Genomic DNA, 20,688 nt, shown 5'->3' on the forward strand with positions numbered 1-20,688 from the left:
AAGTTGAGTTTGGGTACTTGAACCCGAATACCCTCTGGTAACACTCGTGAACAGTGCTGACACTGATTGCAGGTGTTGACCCTTTAAATACTGCCGGCAACATCTTAGGATCGTCACTCCCTGTGATGTTTAACACCCGCATCAATGACAGTGATTGGTTACTGGTGGGGTCGAGCCTAAGCACCAAACCTAAACTTCTGTCTGAAATTTGGGGTCGGTCTTGGAGACCCAAACCCACAATGTACAGCATGGACATTGCAGTTTGGGTCAGCTCATCCCTCGTGGTTAACAAGACTAAGAAGAGGCAACTGATTTTTGTGGTTACAGATGTAGCAAGTAACAACTTGCCGAATTGTTACTGAGGTCAACAAGAGTCATTAGACTTGGTGGTTTTAAAACAGTCCCACGATTTATTCTGCTTCAAAAAATCAGAAGAGTCCTTGATCAGAACCACTGTGCAGACTTTTTAGGTGGTCTTTCCATGGATATTGAACATTTGTTTCACTAGACACAACTACTAACTTTTACTAATCCAAAAACAGCTCAGCCGAAGCGATCTCTCATATTTTCTATGACTTGGCCCATAGTTTATTCTTAGTCAGCCAGGAACTACTACATTTCCACCACACAATTCAGTAGCTTCAATTTCTCAAATGCCACCCATCTTTACCTTCTCCGACGCCACTGAAGTGTGCAAAATTGTCCGTTCCCTGTATCTTACTGCTTCCACATGACAATATAATTGACTTGAAGTTACTAAGTTTCAAAGAAAAACTGGAAGACGACTGGTTCACCTTAAATGCCGACACATATTGTTCATTATTATAGAAGGACGTCTGAAGACTCCATTATATTCTATAGTCACTGAAACAATGTGACATCTAAATGACTTTGAGATTCTGGTACATAGAACAAAAAGCAATTATTTGCATTTATGACATTAGAAGAAACCATAGTGACACCGCGCAATATAGGTGATCATCATCACCTTTGTCTCGAGCAGGCGTGAATGCCAGCAGCAAAGAGACCCTCTTAATCAACACCCTGTATAGCCACTTACTCTACGTCTGTCCCCCACGGGAACAGTGACATTTAGATCAGTGCAATTAATGCTATACAAAGTAGAACGCAATTCTGACAAAGTCTCTGGGTGAGCGTACGTCAACCGGCGAATGTCAAGACACCAATGTAACTCTTAGCAAAACATGTGCTAATACCAGATTTAGAATTAATTGAGATGGGAGCCAGAGGACGGTCTCCACCCTCTTCCGCTGTCTCATGCAATAGGCTGTCAAAAGAAACTCTCGAGGGGCACACATTTTTCAAGTATACACAGTCACAATGACGGGAGAGAATACACAGATCAGACAAAGCTGATGTCAAGGGAATGCGTGGATGCATCAAGGCTTACTGTCAAGGAGAGTGTCTACTTCTGAGATCCATCTAACTTCAAACATGAAACATTATTTATCCAGAGAGTCACTTGGTTAAATTTACACAGCCTGACCCCAGTAAAATCAGGCCACTTATGGTGGAATAGAATCCCTTGTGTATTGTGGCCCTATCGCTGTAGCATCTGTGCCAGCATTGTCTTCTGTGAGTAGAATATGGCTTAGAAGGCATTGGTTTTCCTCCTATGTTTTGTGTGTCTTAATTGTGACTAAGGTTTCTGTTGTTTTGGGACTGATTATACCACAACCAGTTCCTCTACAGCTCAGCTCTGTCCAGCGACTGTTAACTTGAGTGATGGTTGGTCAGTTCAGTCAGCTGCCGGAGGTGGCGTCCAGGAACTCCTTTATATATCTGTCCAGTTCCATTAGGCTTTCCTGCTTTTACTAGTCTCCTGATACCATTCCCTCTTTTTGCTTGCTATTGCTTTTCTATACTGTGTATCCCGCCTCTGCTTTGTTATTTGACTAATATTTAAATTATTTTAAATGTGGATTTTTACTTCGTCAATAATAATGGAAGCCTAATGAACTTAGTAAAAATGGACCAAAACGTAAACCATCAAAAGTCCATTTAAATCAATAGATATTTTAACGGATCAGTTACACTTCCATTATTATTGTATATACAAGTTTTGATCAAAGCCATTCAGAATATATTGAGATTCGATGTGGTGTCGTACCAAATCTATGAATCATTTCTAACCACTGAGCTATTATTTTTCAACCTAACAGAGTTTTTTTTTATTACGATGCAAATCTAAAAACATTGACCTTTGAGACATAAAAACATTTAAAAATTTTGCCCAACTAAATTCCATCTTACGAGTCATCTTCCCGGCTCCTGTCATCTCCATAAAGCTCTGCTCAGGATGCCAGGTTACACAGGTTGCCTGTGCTATTTTGAGTGCATTGACTTCAGATTCCCAAAGTCCCTTTCATCTTGGCGTATGTGAAAGGGCAAGTGAAACTTCTTCATATTCCGCTGCCGGCCATGTTGCCTTTGGCAAATACTTTTTCCCCTGCATAGAAAAGGTCAAAGAAAAGTTAGGAGGGGGGTTTCGGCAGAGAGCGCTTCTCACATTAGACGGAGATGCAGGTGAAAATTGCTGACGGGGCATCTAACTTAACTTGAGAGTTTATATATGTTTAATAGAAGCAATTTAGCAGGCGGAGTGAGAGGCGATAAAATGGGAAATTCAGCAGGTTCATGGAAATTTCCTCTCCACGTAATGAGACTCTACGTATTTTGAGAACATATCTTCCTTGCGCTCTAATTACACAAGCCCCGATATGCCTGTGTCTCCAAAGCTGAATTATATACCAGCTCCATCCGGCAATCAAAGAGGCTTTCGAGTCTAATTATTGACACCCTCCATCTGATCCACATTGCACCGGCTACAGATGCTCGATCCCACGGAAATGTAATCGCAGTCCCCTCCTTTGATGTCGGAGATGAGGATAAAATAATTATTGTAATAAGGACCGGGTTGATATTTCTCAATAAAAATCATTTTGTAACATCTAAGAAGAAGTGATCTGGTTAGAATAAAAGAGTGCATTACCATCATCCTCTACCATTGCAGAAGTCGTAATATCTTGGAGGATAATGGAGGGCGTGAAGGTCGTTTACTTAAAGGAACGAAAATTCTACTTTATTTAAAGGGGATATTTGATGCTATAAAGACGTGAGAGATCTTTGAGAGGTAAGACAACAGAGGAAGGGGACTCAAGTTACTATAATCCTCTGTATAGACATAGTGGGAAATTTTAAAGGGAACCTGTCATCGGCAATTGGCCAAATAAACCACTACCAGAATATTGCCAAGCAGCATAACACTGTCTAGTTTTTGTTTCTTTTATCATCCAGTGTGGTGGAATCATCCAGAAAATCGACTTTGAAGTGAGCTGTAAATTGGTTGCATAAAGTCAAGGAGGAGGAGAGTTTAAAACTGAAGTCAAGGTGGGGAGCTCTGAATGCCTTCTCCTCTGTGATTGAAATCATACATCAGACTTCAAAAGATCTTGTTGGTGATGTCTCTGGATGCAGGACCATCAATCACTCTTCTTTTGAGGAAGAGAGAGCTTGACCTCAGTGTTAAACTCTCCGCCCCCGTGACTTTGTATAGCCAATTCACAGCTCACTTTAAAGTAGATTTACTGGATTAAGCCAATTAATGAAAGAAATATGATTTGGAAGGTGTGACAACATACTGGTAGTGCTTTATTAGGTTAATTTATGCTGACAGGTTCCCTTTAACATCTAGTAAACAGAACTTTCTCTTAGCTCAAACCTGAGCTTTACCCTTATCTGATAACTAGCTGAAAAGTTTTGGTGCAAAAACAATCTGACTTTGAGTCAAAAACGGGTTTATATTCTATGCTTTATGCTTGACAAAGACTGAGTGTTGGAAGGTTGAATGTATTTCTGATGAGTAAAGAGAACTTTGGGTGAAGTGTATCTAAATTGTCAAGAAACTTTCTTTCCTCTCAGTGCTCTTGGGTGGAGACCTAGCTGCTGTAGCTCACTGCTCCCCCTCCCCAGCTTCTATGTAATCTGACACCTCAATGAATTTCCATCTGTCTTGTTGGCAAGATGGAATTCAACATAGATTGCAGATTAGGAACGAGAGAGGATGTAAAAGCCAGTCAGTGATAACATATATAAACTACAAAGTTGCTCACTTATACTAAGGACAGATGACCAGTCAGAAAAGAATATCGGCTTGAGTACCCCTTACATCATACATCAAATCACTCACCCGTATGACTCAAACATCAACATGCTAGACGAAACTGACGGATCAGGGACATGGTTTAAAAAAAGAGTGAAAAGTAGCAGAGCATGTCTGCGCAAAGTTGTGAATGTCAGCCATAATTGGCCAATCATGCCAAACATGTCTAGTTTCAATTGACAGCACCCGAAAACATTCAACTTCTTCAACTTTTTTTGGCTGAGAGTTGGATGTCTCCCGTAATGACAAACAATCCTGTGAGTGTAATTTTAGAACAATTGGCCTGGGTCAGAAATAGGAATGTCTGCCTTTTATACCAACTGGGAATTCTGGGAAAGAATATAAAAATAAAGGGAAAACTGCTCATAAACCTTGAAACTGCCATCTGCATATGGACAACTTGTTTACCCAACCAAGAGAACTTATTTCCCAGATTTGTTGACAGATATGGTCCACATTTATAAGCGGGCCATGGGGTATGTGTATGTGTATGTCATGTTACAATATAGTCTTTATTTCTCTAGAAATTGATTTTATAACAGATTTCTTGTATCAAACCTAAAACTGTGGTTAAGTAGTTCCATAGTTAGTAAGGTGGAAATGAAATAAAAGGCAATGAAGGCAAGGGGCAAGGTTGAGAGATGCGGAGAAACAGAACTATATACTAATATATGATCACCAATGTTATCTAGAAGAAGGCCCTTTTTGTAGTTTTCTGCTGTTCCTGCTGTGACCAGCTCCTGAGCTTAGCTATTCCACAGATCAAAGCTAATCTTCTCCAGATAGAAAGTATGGCCCCTTAGCTTTTGAGTTTACTTTAAGAGTTTTAACAGGAATTCAGGAAAATGTGTCAGGGCTCGGGGTCAGTGAACCCCCTGGACCACCACGGATGATGAGACAAGCCGACACCTAGGACCGGAATCTAAGTGCTGCCCGGTCTTCACCAGAGCCCACCGCAAAGCAGGATGGTCTTGCTGCGGCGTTGTGCCACCAGGTCGTTCCACAGTGCGACTAGCCCACTGTGGCAGCCAAGGTCGAGGTATAGGAATATTAGGCAATCTTGTGGTCAGAAGCAGGCAGATGTTCAAGGCAGGCGGTAGAGGTGCAGCGTCAGGGTTAGGTCCGGGTTCACAACCGGAGGTCAGTGCGGGATCACTAGGAACGCAGGGAAACAGCTTTCTCAATGGTATGAAGCACAAAGATCTAGCAGGGGTTGATGGGATCAGCCAGCTAAAATAGAAAACCCAGAAGTTACCAGCGCCAATCAGCAGTGGTGTGCCTGCGAACTGAGCCCTGCGATCAACTTTTGCTCCTGGTTTCCTTCTTGTGACAATACATCTAGTCTTTCACACCTGCATAATACCGGGGAGTCATGTACCCGCTGTGGCCTTCTTGAAACATGGGACTCCACTTCTGGCATCAGAGTAGGTATTGTCATGTGTTCCTAGGAGACCACTGGTTGGCCCCGTGGCACTTATGGTTGGGCATGGGTGTCGAAGCTTGGTCATCATGGACACAGGGAACTGGAGCAGGATAAGCACACTTTGCAGTTTCCCAGCCCGCAAAAAGTTTTCCAGATTTCTTAAAAATCTTTTAACAGGGAACAACTAACTAAATGTTTTGTGCAGGACATTTACACATTTATGTAATTTAATGCCCCATCTCAGCGTTCTCTTCTACGGGCTAAATAAATCTAATTCTTTTAATCATGTCTGAGATCCCCCATACCCCAGATAATTTTCATGGTCCATCTTTGTAATTACTACACGTCAGCCAATGATAAGGTCGAGGCTACCCACCCATATCCATCCCCGAAAAAGCAATTGAATTAAATGACTTTCTACCGGCTCACAATGAAAAAATGACTCCAGTTAAGAGTTGTTAATACTCCCTCCCTCGCTGGTCGTTAGGCAAATGCTTCCACCGCCGCAGTAAACGCACATCTTTAGTTAGTGCCTCTTAATAAATAAGATAAATCTCACGTTTAAGTGGTGAGCTGTACATTAGCATCACATTATAAAACTGCCTTTATTGTCTCAAAACACGTTATCATCTCAAACAGCCGGAAAAGTGTCTCCTGAAAAGAATTTAATAGTTGCAACTGCAATTTCTAAATACATCGAAGCAAGTTAATAGACAGGATTTGGCTGCTCTCGTCCTGATTTTAAATATTTCACTGAACGGGAGACTGAAGGGAGACATTTCTCTGTCAATTTCCTTTATTTGAGCATCAGGGACAATATGGAAAGCGAGAGATACAAGGGTTTGGTTTAATGTGGAGTGATTGGTTTGTATGGCTGGAGTGGAGCCAAATAATGGTACGAAGGAATACTGGGATCGGGGAAAAAATAAGAAGTAAAGAGGAAATATAGCATGTATCTAGTGTACACCTAAAATACCCTGGGGGTCATTTATCGTCTGCACGTCGTCGCTCGGACCTAGAGCTGAAGACAAAGCTACTGTGCATGTGCAGAGTCCCAGCAGCCAGCAGCGCGCCCGACTCAACTTGACCGTACCCAGGTAGGGAGAGATCGCAGGAACTACCGGGGCGTGCAGTAGCCTTTGCTCCCACTCCCTGGAGAGGCTACTCCATGCCTCAGTAGCCTCTCCGGAAAATGAGCATATTAGATAAATGTAGGTTAGAAATTGTTATAGTGTTAGGGAAGGGGGGTTTAGGGTTTAGGATATTATTGTGATCTACCATCAGATCTACCATAATAGGTAGATTCCTGGTGGTAGGTTTCCATTAAGAATCAGGTGACTTTGAACCAAATATTACAATATTTGGTATAACACAATATTGTTGCCTTTACTCCTGGCTGGACAAGTAGATAAGTGTCATCAACAGTAAGACATCAATATAATAAAATGTATATAATTTTTATGGAATTTTTAGTCATCAATATAATTTTGTAATATTTTAGCACAAAGCAATATGCTATACGGGAGGGGATTTATGAAAGCCTATTTGGCATACATGCCCGAAACTGCAACTCTTTCTCTCCTTATACCACCTTCGTGGCAAGTGGGTGTGAAGGGGCATGTAGCGGACCGTGCTGCCAGTTCCTGGCACAGGTTTGGCTGTAAGACTGATATATTAAGAGGCTCTGGCTGCAAGCAAAAGGGGGGAGGGGGAAACATCAAGTGATGGCACACAACGTGCCAGTGTATGAAAAATCCCTTGAGGGATATATGATGGGAACCCCCCACCCCCAGCAAAAGCCGGAGTTCTGATACATCTGGTGGTGCGGCTGCACTGATGGGCGATTCCAGCATAGAATTTTGCTATAGCCAGTAACTGGTAATAGTTAGTGTCCGGGTGCGGGGCAGGAATGTACCATATCACTTTACAGAGGAGGAGTAGAGGGGTAAAATAGTTGCAATACCTGGGACTGCACCAGTAATTGTGACTATTTCATGGCTTTTATGCCAAAAACCTGATAACCACCCATGTGTCCATGTGTGGCCACCCAATTGTGTTTTGCATTCTGTCAAGGAGAAGAATACGGCCATACTGACAGTAGAGAAACATATCCCACTATGCAAGGACATACAAAGCTGTCTCTATATAGAAGCCCCATGATAGGTCCTTATGACATAACACAAGATATCATTGATGGACAACTAGTGCAGATCAGGGGAACGGGTCACTCAGACGTCTCTGCTACCGTAAATGAAGTGAATTTCTGCAGAATCTAATAATGCATGGAATGTTTTATTAATATTCTATTGTGATTTTAATTATCGATTGGAGGAAGCAGATGTTTGTATATGAATAATGCAACAGTTTGGAGTTTTCTGCTACTTCTTGTAGGAACTGAAATAAACTTCTTGTGAGACTGAATAGATTGGTCACCAGAGTTTTAACAGAACAGTTGGAACTTATGGGGATATAATAAAGGTCTTGCTCTGGCAACTTTTGCCCAAGTTTATTTAAAATTTTAAACTTTTTTTAAATTAAAAAAAACCCTGCTTTTACAAGGTGCCACATCATACTCTTGTATTAATCCAGTCCAGGTTTTCCCTATAGTCGGGGGAAGGATATAAGATTGGAATTTGACTCAGTTCCTTAATTTTGAATTAAGCTATTGAGGAAGAACCAGGAGCTTTGAAACATGTTTGACTAAAGAATGCACAAGGGATATATCAGAAATAGAGATGGCCCAAAATTTCAGTTCTGGTTCGGCATTCGGGTTAGATCTGGGCAACCAATCTGGAAAATTGACGCCTCTTGCTACTAGCCATGGCCATGTTTTTATAATTTTTTGTTTTCAACGATAAAACTCAAACAGAAACAATGATGGCAACCTATATATTTTTTATCATTAACTTAATAGAATGGATCATATTTAGCCTCACAAATCCTTTCCACACACCCATAGGTACCCAGGAGCTCCCATGATCCCTTGATGCAGCAGTGGTTTATTGTGTCAGGGTCTTCAGAAATTAGGTGCACAGGCCAACAGATATGTTTCACCTCTTCTTTCCCATATATATATATAGGAGTAGTAGAATTCAACTCGGCACACTTTATAAAACCGCTTAAAAGGGGGGTGCAGCGCCCCCAAAGGTCCTGGCTTGGTCCTTACGTAGGTAGATAATGGTAAAAGCGGGCAGCACTCCAAGGTCCAAATCAGAAGTTGGTGATCTTTATTGAAACAAGTGGTGACTTTCGGTGTTGGCTTTAAAAAGGTGTCCAACACCGAAACGTTGCCACTTGTTTCAAGAAAAATCACCAACTTCTGATATATATTTATGTATTTATGGATATATACATTTTTTTTATTCCCAAAATGTAAATGATCTTCAAAGGTTGCAAGGGTGCTGCATTATAAATTGAAAATCTGGCAGCTTTCACCAAGAATCTTTTTTGTGAAATGGGAGGTTGAAGGATTTACAATGCTTAAACTGTAATGAGTCATAGGAGGGCCATAGGAGTACAGCGACTTATGGACCCCTGATTCATGCAAACTCTATGGTTATAGCGCTGTTTATGGGATATCCTACAAAGTAACCAAGAAAGAACATTACATTTTAAGCGAACCTTTCTGCATGAACAGATCCCATATTTCTGACCCCCAAATCCACTTATTGCTGCTTGTTGTGTTCCTGATTTGTAGATGACAAAATAGGCAAGTCTGTGAGTACAACAGATGTGTTTCATAACATGTTCTCAATATTTAAGCTGGTAAGACATGCCAATGCATGACTGCCAGCCTACAGCACCTGTCTGCCATGTTCTACCCAAGCGTCTCTACGTTCCAATTGATACAACACACCGATCCATGAATATCACACCACCACCACCATATTGTGCTCCAGGTGTCCACCATAAGGTCCAGATTATTTGACACTACAATCCATGAGTGTCCTTCAGATTGCCGGTCTGTGCTTTCTGCAATGCTGTGCACTATTTTCTCTATGACACAAGTAAATGTTGCTGTCTGCCAGAGTCATCTCAGACCATCTGGGACCTTGTTGGCATGGTGTCCTTAGTACATTTAGCACCTATGCCTATTCCTGAGAATGACTATGTGTGAATGGTTTAGTTCTCAGATTAACTCTTTGTCCTTGGGAAGACACATAGCTGGTATAGTGATAGAGCAATGCTGCCTGGGAAAAATATAAGTAAATTAGTTCTCATCCAGAAAGAAGAAAACTGTTTCTAAGATGCCCCCTATGTTTATGTTTATTTACTAAGGTTCCCAAGGCCGCATTTTGTTGGGTTTCCCAACTTTTTGGGAATTGCGCCGGGGATTGTGTCGCACGTGATCAGATTGTGTCACAATCGCGCCAGCTTTCACGTGACACAAATCGGGGGGCAGGCCGTTGTACGGTCCGACGGGATTTAATATTTAAATTTGTGTCGCAAGCCAAGCACGTACATACACCAGGAAGAAGAAGGTGAACTCCGGCGGACCTGAGCGGGGAGTGACACATGTCGGATATCGGGTGCAGGATCTACGTGGATCGCGGCACGGTGCATCATCGTTGGAGAGTCCGGATCGGGGATTGCGACTCGGACGGGTAAGTAAATGTGCCCTAATGGGTCAGATGTATCAAATTGAATTCTGTATCAAAAGAATTCTTTTGTAATTTGCACCAGTAAACTATCTAAGATCCCTTGCACACCATTTATCTAGGGTTTTAGACAGTTTATGATGTGAAGGGGAATATCTGTACATGAGCTTCTAGTTTTATATTTTTATACTTTTATACTTTTATATAGCTGGCAAATACTAAAGTTTTTCCTCCTCAGCAATATGCTCAGATATATTACTCAAGATGGCGCCGGCATCCACACAGCCAACACCCTATTTCCAGGAAAAGAACAACATTCCTGATTCCAAGAAGGCTTCATCCCTCATATCGAAACTCAACGCCCAGGACATTATCTGCCCAGATACTGGAACTGACCAACCAGGGCACATCGGATGCTAGACACATTTGCTTAACCCTTCCCCATTATGATGCTGCATGACACATAACCACACCTTTCTCTCCTTTGTATAAAATCTACGAACACGGAAATAAAGTCTTATCTTGCTGTCATGAAAGCTAGAGTGCAGAGCTTGTTTAAGATTAAAACTGAATAATCTTGTCTCAAATTTTATCTTGAAAACGTGCACACTTGCTCTATCTGATTAGAGATGACTGACTGGACCGGTTAATTGTCGATTACGACCCTGACAATGACAAGCAAGATAAAACGGGTTACAAAAATGATTCAAGTGCACCAGACAGTCTTATACTTTGCCAGTTTCTGCACCGTGCAGTAGACACTTTGATAAATCTGGTACAGTATAAGACTGTCCATCTAACTCTGGCTAGCCTTTGAGACACTTGTGATCAATCTTCTTTCTTCTGATTTGCATGTCATTAATAAAGGTCAATAAGGATGAAAAAGCAGGGCCAGCATTAGGTGGCAGCAAACTGGGCATTTGTCCAGGACCCCTTGTCCTAAAGAGGCCCCTGCATGTGGACTTTTGTGGACAGATTATGTATGGCTCTTTTAATACCACTTAGGTGAAGATGTTTATCATCTATCATCTATCCGTCTAGTTATCAATCTCCTATAATTTGTCTATTTCCTATCTATATATCTAGCTATACAAAAAAGAAAACGGCAGCACTCCAAACTTCGTGAGAAAAAATGGGTGTTTATTCCACCTCCCGCAACGTTTCGGCTATGTCTTGACAAAGGCTAGACATAGCCGAAACGTTGCGGGAGGTGGAATAAACACCCATTTTTTCTCACGAAGTTTGGAGTGCTGCCGTTTTCTTTTTTGTATATCTGCCGGACTCTGACTGGTGAGAGTCAAGGATAGCACCCATTCCCTATATCTCTCACGTGGACTGTGCTGCTTATTTTTCTAATTTTGTATATATCTAGCTAACTATTTATCTATATACCTTTTTGTCTATATAAATATATCTATAAATAATTTACTTTACTTTTCTGCATCTATAAATCTATCATTAATCTCCCTGTCATCTGTCCATCTCATATAAAATTATAGATACTACTTACCTACTACTGTGTGTAACTACAAAGTGTTATTATTGTGCAGGGCTAATGGAGCCTCTTACTGACTGTGACTGTTCATAAAATAGTTTTATTTTTGAGCCCCATTTTTTGTTTTACCCAGAACCCCACTTTGTGTAAAAACGGCCCTGCCAGTCAGCCACTCTACAGCACTGCTAGCCTCCAAAAGCAGTCATTATCGTCGGCCTGCCATTTTGAAGGTTGACAAGAAAAGGAACTGTGACTTGATAAGAGTCTTTGCTCCTCTCTGTGTGTCCCAGACGGCCACTACCATCACCGTCCTCCCGCATAACATATGCCAGGGAAATAACTAATGCAAGAAGTTCCCCAGGGGGAAACCTTCTACACATGTGGCCTCCCCCTCTTCTTGCTTCCGAGTGCGGAAGAGGCCTACATCAGAACCCTAGGCTTCCGTGACACCTGACATCATAGCCAGCCACTCCGGTTCTAGTTTCCCGGTCGGCCACGGTGGGGATGTTGCACATATTGGGGCAGATTTACTTACCCGGTCCGTTCGCGATCCAGCGGCACGTTCTCTGCGCTGGATTCGGGTCTGGCCAGGATTCATCAAGGTAGTTCCTCCGACGTCCACCAGGTGGCACTACTGCGCTGATGTTCCCTGAAATGCACTGAAGTTCACGATCCTATCCTGGATGAAGGTGAGTGCAAGCTCTGCGACACAATTTCCTTTTTTAACTGCGGCGGTTTTTCCGAATCCGTCGGGTTTTCGTACGGCCACGCCCCCCGATTTCCGTCTCGTGCATGCTGGTGCCGATGCACCACAATCTGATCGCGTGCGCCAAAATCCCGGGGCAATTCAGGTACAATAGGCGCAAATCAGAAATATTTGGGTAACATGTCGGGAAAACGCGAATCGGGCCCTTAGTAAATGACCCCCATTGTATTTTTAAAGCTTTTGGGAAATTCCTGTTCCGGACCTCCCTTATTGTTCGTTACTCGCCCATCGATCGCCATTTCCTCAAAGTTTCAGTACTATGTTAATCATGGTTATAAAATGGTTAAAAATGAAGACATAACTGGTGATGACAAGTCACCAAGACACAAAATCTCATGTAGAAGACTTGCTGCAGCAGCATTCTGCATCTCTGCGCTCTACAGATAAGAGTAATTGGGGTCATTACAATATGCAGGTATTGTCTGCCACAAAGACGTTGTGTTTATTTGTGGAGCGCTCATTTATAAGGGGTGAAATTCAGGAATAAGAAGTTATTCAAAGTATCTCCAGAGGAGGAAAGTGCAGGGATGTGGAGAAACACTGTGAACAGGGACAATTACAGTCAATTATAGGCGCCCCCTATTGTGTAATACAAGTATAATAGTATTCACAAGGTAACACTGTAAAAGCTAATGATGGGATGTACAATAGGTATCTGAGCTTATATGCTAATTATATAGCATGAAGATGTAAGGAATAAAGAATAGTAATGAGTACAATATGTGCTGTACTGAGATGCTCATAACTAAGAATATTAACAGTAATTTCTATTTAAAGGGTTTTTCTTCTACCATATCATGTCGCCTATCAACTTCAAAGGATCCTCTGGAGTGGTCAGACTTAATTCAATGGTGGACCCGATTAGAACCAGTCTCTATTTTGAGCCTCACAGAGTCTGTTTTATTTTAGGGCTTTATGGATGCTGGCTCCAGCTTCCAGATATATCTAGCGGGCAGCTCCGCCTATCAGCGATTCTATGGCAGGTCCTGCTTGGGGTAGAGTTACGACTTATTCTGCGCCCATTCAAACTTGAACAGGCACAAGGTATAGTGAGAAGGCATGCACAGGGAAGGAAAGCCCCACACCAGCCCACTCCGCCGCCATTGCATCAGCAATTATTTCATGTAAATAACCACCATTACCTCTACCCGTACACAAGTAGGAGGTTCAGATATGGAGATAAAGTATCCCCAAAAATCATGTCTCGAGTCCAGCAACGCCCCTCTGTGTGCTCCAGCACCCCACAGCTCCTACTCACCCATTCTCTCTCCTGTTCCCAGTCCGGCAGCTGTGCACGCACGTCCCCGTCTCCTAGGGTGTGCGCCAGCTTAAAAAGATTTGAAGGGCCAGCGCAACGTTAATTGGCGCTGGCCATTTCCAGAATTCCTCATAATCAAGCCTTTCCCCGCACACCCTGCCGGATCTTTGTGCCTTGTGCCTTTGAGAAAGCTTTGTTCCTGATGACCTGTGTTCGTGTTCTGAGCTCCCGTTGTGACCCCAGTTCCCTTCCTGACTACGCTCCTCTGCTGCCTACCTTGACCTATTGCTACGTCCCGGACTCTGATCCCGCGCTGCCTGTCCTGACCTCCTGCCTGTCGCCGGCTACGATTCTGGCTAACGCCTGTGTACCTCACCTTGGCCGTCACTGTGGACAAAGTCACACCTGTGGAACGACCTGGTGGTACCACGCCGCAGCAAGTCCAACCCGCTCTGCAGAGGGCTCTGGTGTAAACTGGGTGCCAATTAGACTCCAGTCCCATGTGTCAGCTTACATCTTCACCCGTGGTGATCCAGTGGGTCCACTACCCCTGGTGCCTGACAATAAATTTATAGGGAAAAGGCAAAATATTGAACACACATTTCTCACGGTAGTCAATGGTGGTAATGTCTTTGTCCATTTCTATATTAGACCTTTGTGTCTATTTTAGAAAAACTTAAGATGGGCTACAGAATATAACCACCACTGAATTAAAGCCACAGGATGCATCACAACTAAAGAAAAACTATGAAAAGTCTATGACAAGGGGTTCACACAAAGATGTGATGGGTGTCAGACATCAGCCAATCTGCTACTAATCACCAATTGCATGGAAGGGTGATCATTAAAAATTCCCACTATACCCCCTGAATCTAAGGCTGGTGGAATAGATCTTAGCCCATGTTCTGCATTATCCTCGTTCTCTTACCTTATAACCCACAACAGTAAATTGTGCAAAACCATCTCATGATTCAGAATATACAAAAAATCTGGCATTGATCTGGATAATTCTGGATTAAAGGACCTGTGTTGTATTATGATAATACTTTAGCATAATGGATTTACATACAGTCCCAGGAGCACAACGATAATTACAGCCGCTAAAGCTGTTTCCATCTCATTATAACGGACAGATCCTGAAACACACCGGCGAGCCATCAACCCCCTCCCACAATAACATTAATCTGAACCTGTTGGAAATATGGACAATAAGATTAGTCTTTCCAGGTGGGCTACATGATCAGACATTAATTGTAATTCAGTTCCTGGTAATGGAATATTTTTTGCACTTAGTGGCTCAAAGTCTTGTCAGCGCCTCAGCTCTTTCAGCAGAGTGGTGTTTCTTATTCTCTCATTCATCATATATGAAAGGCAGACAGTATAGATAGCAAAGGCAAAAAGCATGTTGGTGGTTCAAGAAACCAGACGTCTGAACAGTACAAAGTGTCAGGTTTCTGTAAATAAATCACTATTCTTTTATAAGGAAGGAGTTTTGAAACTTTTTTTCGTTATTTTAAGGTAATCTGGCATTACAGGCCTCCAATATTGCTACTTGGTTTAAGCGGGGGCGGTGCTTGAGCTAGTGATTGGACAAAAATGTTTATACTATGAACAACTGTTATCTGTCCATCTTAACATTTCCCCCCGCCTGCCAATGCACTGCTTGCTGTATACAGAGAGGCTTCGGCCTCTAGGAGAAAAAAGCTATAAAATGGACGAATATGGGGTATGTTAGTAGAGGTGCACTATTCATTTGTTTCGAACTAAATGGTCACTAACTTTTTAAAATACAGGTGTTCCCCTACTTAAGAACACCCGACTTACAGACGACCCCTAGTTACAAATGGAGCTCTGGATGTTGGTAAGTTACTGTACTTTAGCCCCAGGCTTTAATAAACAGCTATAACAGTTATCACAGGTGTATGCAAATAAGATTTATTATTAATCCTGGTTCTTATGACAATACAACATTTTTAAAATCCAATTGTAACAGAGACCAAAAAGAATTTGGTTGGGGTTACAATGATAAACTATACAGTTCCGACTTACATACAAATTCAACTTAAGAGCAAACCTACAGAACCTATCTTGTACGTAACCCGGGGACTGCCTGTACTTAAAAGTGAATATGAAAAACTTTTCAATATAGTGAATCTTTCTTCACTCACTTTGGATCTTATTATCGTTATCTCCTGAATTTTTCAGCTGAACTCCATATTGCAAGTAAGACAGACAGAGAACAAGGTCAATAGATGAATTTGGCTCACAATGTAACTCTATAGGAGTGTAGTCTTTAAAAGTGACTATGTCCAAGGGGGAGGGGTACATTTAGCATTTTACACAAACACGCACCAAGCTCGCGATCACATGTCACCTAAGTAAGGTATTTTGGGAAGAACATATTAAAGGACATATTTTTTACAGTCTCCAATTATGTAGAGGTTCTATGGAGAAGGTAGGGGAAGAAGTGAGTTTCCGCAGACAGATCTCTATCCACTACCATAGCGAGGATGTCCACACGCCCAACCACTTTAGCCCTACTAGTATGTGTATGTCTTTATCACTTAAGTACATAATTAAAAATTGTGTCTATAAAATATATGTATAGGGACAATAGAGGTAAGGCCTGGATTTTACATTGTAATTATTAAACATTGTTTTTTAATGCACTGGCACCACTGAGGTCAAGCCCCAAACCCATTGTTTGCAGCTGCTCTGAATTATTCATCATTTTTTGTACCGGCAGTCCCCGGGTTACGTACAAGATATGTTCTGTAGGTTTGTTCTTAAGTTGAATTTTTTTCTAAGTCGAAACTCTATATTTTATAATTGTATTTTTATCTCTGTGACAATCGGATTTTAAAAATGTTGGGTTGTCATAACCAGGATTAACAATAAATTTTAATTGTAGACACCTGTGATAACTGTTATAGCTGTTTATTGTAGCCTAGGGCTAAAGTACAATAAATTACAAAACCCAGAGGTGTGTTTGTAACTATGGGTCGTCTGTAAGTTGGGTGTTCTTAAGTAGGGGACTGCCTGTATTAACAAACAAGCTTACCATAAAGGGGGTCTCTGACCTCTTTGACTATCACCAATGAACCCCAAATACCAGTTCAAGTCAAAAAGTAGGCCACACATGAACTCACTGGGGGATATTTATCAGGACCTCTGCGCACCGCCAGTGGCGCAGAGGCCCTGAAATAATCGCAAATGCTAGCTTATTGCTAGCTTTTGCGATTATTTTTCTCAATCCGCCACCTTCACGCCAGTGGGGCGTGAAGGGGCGTGAAGGGGGGGGCGCGGCCGGCCAAGCGGGGGGCGCGGCCGGACTGGAGTGGGCCGGCGCGGGGCGTTACTGTCCCCGCGCCTACGCACTCGGTGCTGCCGGCGACTTTTCATACGTGAAAAGTCGCCAGTTGCGTTTTTTTCTACGTCAGGCCCTGCCTGGCGTAGGAAAAACGATGCGCAGCTGGCAGCCCGATACATGAAGAGGCAGAAGCCTCATCATGAATCGGGCTGCGAATTTGCAGCGGCGGGGCTATCATACGCTGGCGCACGAGCGCCAGCGTATGATAAATATCCCCCACTGCCTCTGTAGCCATCATCCTGATGCCTGAAGCTCCCAGTAAAAAAGCAAATAAAATCTTTGTTTTGACTTTTTGTTGAATTTAAGAAAATGGAAATCTTCAAGCAGGACTTGATAACCTGGTTTTCAGCAAAAGATGGATTCAGAGGTCATAAAAGTATAATAATGGTTGCACCTGGACATCACAAGATACGGTAGCCCCAACCTCTCCCAGATAAATATTAAGTCCTGCTCTTTTCCCCATTGACATTTTCTCTAAATATTTCTGTACAAGTTCTGCTTCTTCCCGATTCCATCTTGAGAGGTGTCCTGCTGCTGACAAACACAAAATGGATTGTTCCTTTCAACCATGTAACAAGACAATGTCAATGGGCCAGCAACTTGCTCTGTAGAACTTTTTTTTGATGCTGTCACACTTCCAGCTCCATCTTTTGGTCACACGACCCATATCTGTCCTCTGACTAATTATGTTCAAGAATCTTCCCAAACAACCTTTCAAAATCCATTAGAGGAAACATCAAACCATTCATTTATGACGTCACCCGGCCCCGACATGCTCCATGTCCCTGTCACATGGACCTCCTGAAGCGTGTCCAGAAAAACATGTTCAACGGGACAGAAATAACTCTTGTGAAATATTAATAAGTTCTGAATGTCCTTATTGTAGAGAATTTATTGCAGTGAAAATCTGGCACCTTTCAAAAATTGAAAACACAATCTAACAAGCGTTGTCAAGAGTCTCCAGTACCAGACAATAGATATCAGCAGCCATCATATAGTAGACTTACTTTATTATTTCTGTAAATAGTTATTAAAAGGGTTTTTATGGTGTCCTGCTCATTTTTGGAACTTAGACACACTTATCCCCCTGATAGGTCATTAGTATTGATCAATCGGAGTCTGACATTTGAGCTTCATACCAATTAGCTGCTACTGGATGCCTCCACTGCTGGAACCGATACAAGTGATGGAGCCAAAAGCTGAAGGCACCATCACAGTATATCAGAGTCTATGTAGTACTGCAACTCTGCTCCCAATAGGTACTGAAAAAGACATGAGCTGCCATACTTCAGCATCACTGCTTCTGGATTCATCCCTTGAACCAGAGGAATCCAAGAACCGCTGATTGGTGCAGGAACTCGGGGTCAGAAACCAATCCAATTCTAATGACCAATTCTCAGGGTAGTCATGTTTTGCTCAGGTACCAGAAACCACCAGTATGCAGGAGGATACTTTAGTAACGAAGTAATTACTATGACATGACTCTACTTTTTCTGCCCTTCAAGGATGAGGTAGATAATCTAATCCAGTAGGCGATGTTACTTTTCTAGTTGTAGCTTTCCAAAATTATCCACCAGTATTTACAGGTCGGGGAAGAAACTAAGGAGAATTTACCTCTTTGCAGGCATGTGGAAACCTAAAGTCCATCTATGCTCCATTGGGGATTCTGGAAAGTAAATATGCAAATATGTTTTACAGGGTGGTGTAAGGAAAACTTTACCCCAAGCTCTATATTTTAGGAATTTACTATGATGTAGAGGGAACAATATAAATTAAAGAGAGTCTACCACCACAACCACCACTTTTAAATTGATGGCACTGACATAACGATCCCCTCCTAGTGAATACAAACATATCTGCATGATGATTCCACAGATGTTTATTTAACCAAAAAATTAAATACTTAAACCACTAAAATACATTTAAAAAGCACCCCTTAAATAAAACTGTGGAGCCTTTATAATTGGTTATCGTCTGCCTCACACGTTATTACCGGATCCTCCGGTATTCTGATGGGCTAGTCTGTTACTGCCCCGACCACTGTTTTGGCTGACCATACCCTCAGCAATCCCCCCTCATCTCCATCATTCTTCTCTCCTGAATCTTTCCTTTGCTGTTTGCAATCCTGCACATTCATGGCTCACTAGCTAACAGATCCTGAACAGACAATAAAATGTTAACATAGGATGTCCTTATGGATTAAATGGGTTTAAAAGTTATCAGCCAACTAACAGATGCATTCCCTTAAAGTATTGACTTTGACAGTGGTGGCGAACCTATGGCACGGTTGCCAGAAGCAGCACTCAGAGCCCTTTTTGTGGGCACCTGAGCCATCACCCCAGCATACCAGACAGGACTCAAAGAATCTTCCTGCAGTTCCAAGCAACTTAAAAGATGCTGCTTTCAGACATATTTTGATTCTTACTTTGCTACTTGGGACTGTGTGAAGAGGGAGAATTAGACAGGGTCGAATTATTTTTGGTGGACCTCCTGCTGGCCCCACTATTCTCTGTGTACAGAGGGAAACTGGAAAGAAGCTAAAATGATGAAAATTTTCCATCTTTTTACTGTGTTGCTGTCCTCAGGAGCCCAATATGATTGAAAGTTGTTGAACAGGGAGCAATAAGTCACTGCTTTAATTTTTGGTTGGCACCTCGCGATAAATAAGTAGGGTTTTGGCTTGCAGTTTGGGCACTCGGCCTCTAAAAGGTTCGCCGTCACTGGATGATCTGTTCTGTTGATATCATGCATGGACATTGAAAGGTGTCCTTTGTAGACATTATCTGCTTCTATTAATGTTTGGAAGCCTCTGAACAAGTGATGCTTCTTTATTAAAGGGAAACATTATGGTTTTTGTTGATGAAGTGTCCTACATTATTATCATCATTAACAATCAAGTCTATCATCTGAATGTACAGAAACCTGAATCTGTGACTGATCCCAATTTTACATCTTCTTTCCAAAGAACCCAAACTTGTCTTATTCAATTCCACAAAATCTTGTGCTCTGTGGTGCACATAGTGAGCTCTGTGGAGGCAAACCGTGTCTGATCTAGTGGAGTCTTTGCCGTTATGACTACAAATGAGCAAACTCAAAGTTCCAGTTCAGGGTTTAGGATTTGGCCACACAACCTGGATGTATTGCCGAACAGCCAATCCGACCAATTGATGCCCTTAAAAAATAGTCATGGGTAGCCAGGGTTTACCCCTGGGCTATCATAGCCACAGCTAGTTGTTGAGGGCGTCATTTTACCAAATTGGTTGTTTATCCACCAACCTGACAATGTGCCCAGGTTGGGCGTCCAGACCCAAAACGGAATGTCAGGTCCGTTCATAGCTAGTCATGACCTGAATTTTTGCCAAGACCAAGATCTCATAAAGTAACTGCTGTGCTGGAGCCGAAACTTTGCCTTGGGGGACCGCGTTATACCACTCTCAGACTTCCAGGAAGGACGTTTCACGCCGGACAGTCTGGGAGCCACTGCTTTGGGCAAACACTGGAATGACAGGGTACCCACTGGCTGATGACCTTTGAGAGCCTCCCGTTTTATGGCATAAATTCTTCTTTTATAACCCAAACAAAGTACCAGGTCATG

At 42.2% G+C, this 20,688-nt stretch overlaps 1 long non-coding RNA gene across 1 annotated transcript in view; it reads right to left on the reverse strand.

Annotated features, from left to right (window-relative positions):
- Window positions 1–2,227: 2,227 nt before the first annotated feature.
- Window positions 2,228–20,688, reverse strand: part of LOC140076545 (uncharacterized) — a 41,042-nt gene continuing 22,581 nt past the window's right edge. The window contains exon 3 of the long non-coding RNA XR_011849616.1: window positions 2,228–2,470. This is a non-coding gene — a long non-coding RNA (uncharacterized lncRNA). The remainder of the gene's footprint in view (window positions 2,471–20,688) is intronic.

Source organism: Engystomops pustulosus, chromosome 9 (assembly GCF_040894005.1).
Source record: "Engystomops pustulosus chromosome 9, aEngPut4.maternal, whole genome shotgun sequence".
In the NCBI taxonomy this organism is placed as follows: domain Eukaryota; kingdom Metazoa; phylum Chordata; class Amphibia; order Anura; family Leptodactylidae; genus Engystomops; species Engystomops pustulosus.